Source organism: Drosophila miranda, assembly GCF_003369915.1.
Source record: "Drosophila miranda strain MSH22 chromosome Y unlocalized genomic scaffold, D.miranda_PacBio2.1 Contig_Y2_pilon, whole genome shotgun sequence".
NCBI lineage: Eukaryota > Metazoa > Arthropoda > Insecta > Diptera > Drosophilidae > Drosophila > Drosophila miranda.
Window position 1 is genome coordinate 32735723 of NW_022881614.1, and position 2819 is coordinate 32738541.

General features: G+C 44.1%; 1 pseudogene; it reads left to right on the forward strand.

The window, feature by feature from the left end:
* The first annotated feature begins 1651 nt into the window (after positions 1 to 1651).
* On the forward strand, positions 1652 to 2424 carry LOC117193425 (annotated as a pseudogene).
* Positions 2425 to 2819: the final 395 nt, after the last annotated feature.

Here is a 2819-nt window from a genome sequence, read left to right on the forward strand (position 1 = left end):
TGTTCCGTGTGTTGTCCTTTATTTAGTAATTAGTATTAGCTTAAACCGTTTAACGTACATTGAAAAAATATATGTAAAAACACCAACACCTTTCACGAACCTAAATCTGCGATCAGCTGTTCAGTGCCAGAAGATTAACCCTTAGTGGGTGACGCGGGGGTCCCATCAGTCCACCGTATTTGGTCGAGCGATTTGTGAAAAAAATATTGTTTATTGTTTATGTCCCGGGGACCCTTAACAAGAGCTCTTGGTAGGTTAAGTCTCCGTAGGGGCCCGAGTTAAATTAACTCCCGTAAAACTGGATCCAGTCAACTACACATATTCCATTACGTATGGGTGAGGGTATCCCTGTTGGTTGAACGAAATTTCAGCAGTTATTTCCTTGTTTGCCTTTGTGTCGAACGTTTTGGTGTTTCTTAGTGGTTAGTGATAATTTTGAGTATAGCTATTTATTAATGAGAAAGATGAAATTGTCAATTTACGATTATTAAAGCTTGGATAGATATTGAAGCATGATGCATTAAATTTAAAATAGAGGGAGGACGCGTGGCGTAGCCATGGATTAGGCCAGCCGTTACCGTTCCAGCAGAGGGTTGCCAAATTGAACGTTGTGGTTGGTCACAGGTAGGGCGGGCGCGCGAAGTGATAACACCCAAGCTTCACCCACTTGATAGCCGTCTGTTTATGATTTTCTTTGTTGTTGTTAGGTTGTTGTTAGTTTTGATGTCCCGAGAAGTAGTATGTCTCCTTTTTTGTCTACATTTGGCGGGCAAGGGGAACTACCCAGCCCTGGGGTCGACAGCTAGCCGGCATTGCCCCCCGGGAAACAAGCCAAGTGTAACACACAAAGGAGGAATATAAATTATAGAGAAAGTATAAAGGTTCAAGGGCATCGAAACCGTTTTTCAGGAAATACTTAAAAAATACCTCTAAACTATCACATTAGATTCATTGCAAAGGGATGACCTACCTGTTTGAGGGTTGTTTGAATCGCAACACGGGACCAATCGTAAAAACAGGTTCATTGACAGTAAGAGGGAGGAGAGAGAATATAAATGAGTGAAGGATCGATTTGAGAGGATTTTACATGGTTGAGAAGGAGGATTGAGATCGAAGTTAGTTCACATTATCACCGATAGGTGGCGCCACCAAGTAGTAAGGATAAGGGACGCTCGCATTTTATACTGAATTACCAAATTCGCAGCATGCTGCAGCAGCATGTGCTTAAGCATGTGCAGCTTGGCAGCATGTTGAATGTAAGTGTGCATCATATTGCTATGTTATTACGTGATCATGTTAAATAAATACTTATAAGATACAAATCGCTTCGTAAATTGAGGTTAGACGCTTTAATTCCGCACACAACTGCCCGGACGGACAGTGGACGGACAGAGTGCTCAAATCAAGCGAATATTCACCTGATACCTGATCAGATCACCTGATGATAGAGATGAGCGATGGCATTTTGTAGGGGTGATCGTAACTGTAGCGTTCTACGGTGATCTTAGTTCCTTCATTTAGTAACATCTTGCTAGTTCTACATAGTCTTGTCAAATATGATCGGACTATATGATTGGACTTCGAAACCATTTCATTCTATTTACCATTTATTCACTTTCCTTCGATCTTTAATGATCCCTTATTCCGTTTCAGCTTGAAATATGATGCAAAGTATTGCCATCACCCTGGCACTCTGTGCCACAATCTGTGCTGCTGCTCAGACAGTGAGTCCTAAAAGAGGTGCGAGGTGATTCCACAGATCGATAATAACTTATTGAATCCCGATTGCAGCGTAATACGCCCATAGAGGCCATAGCCTATGTGAGCGGACCCGCCCAAGCGGACGGCAGCCAGGTCAAGGGGAACGTCACCTTTACGCAGAACGACTGCGGCCAGAATGTCCATGTTCGTATCCAACTGGCCTGAAGGAGGGCAAGCACGGCTTCCACGTCCACGAGAAGGGGATCTGAGCAACGGCTGTGCCAGCACTGGGGCTCACTATAATCCCGATAAGGTGGGTTGACGGTAGTCTCTTTTCATTGACTCATGAGTGTTTCCTTTGATCAGGTTGATCATGGCGGTCCCGATCATGAGGTGCGCCACGTGGGCGATCTGGGTAAGCTGGAGGTCAACTCCTCGGGAGTCATTGTCATCACATACCCGGACAATGTGATCAGTCTAACCGGCAACCGCGGCATTATCGGAAGTGCCGTTGTTGTCCACGAGCTTGAGGACGATCTCGGACTGGGAGATCACGTGGACTCCAAGAAGACGGGCAATGCAGGAGGCCGTATCGGTGAGGAGTCTCCAGAATGTCTCTTTGATTGATTAATTCTATAAATACTTTATTCCCTTGCAGGCTGCGGTGTGATTGGTGTGAAGTAAATATCTCTCTCTTCCATCAAAGTAAGACAAAATCGAATGGCTTTCGAAGATCTCTTATAAGTACTAGTATACATGTAACTTCAGTCCCAAGAACCCTGGCTAATAGATTGATTCCCCCACCCCCCCTTCCCTATTCTTCCCACACAAAGACAAACACACACCACACTATTTTTATACCCGATACTTAAAATGAGTATTGGGGTATATTAGATTTGTGGTAAAAGATGATGTGTGTAACGTCCAGAAGGAATCGTTTCCGACCCCATAAAGTATATATATTCTTGATCAGCATCAATAGCCAAGTCGATTGAGCCATGTCCGTCTGTCCGTCTGTCCGTCCCCTTCAGCGCCTAGTGCTCAAAGACTATAAGAGCTAGAGCAACGATGTTTTGTATCCAGACTTCTGTGATATGTCACTGCTACAAAAATATTTC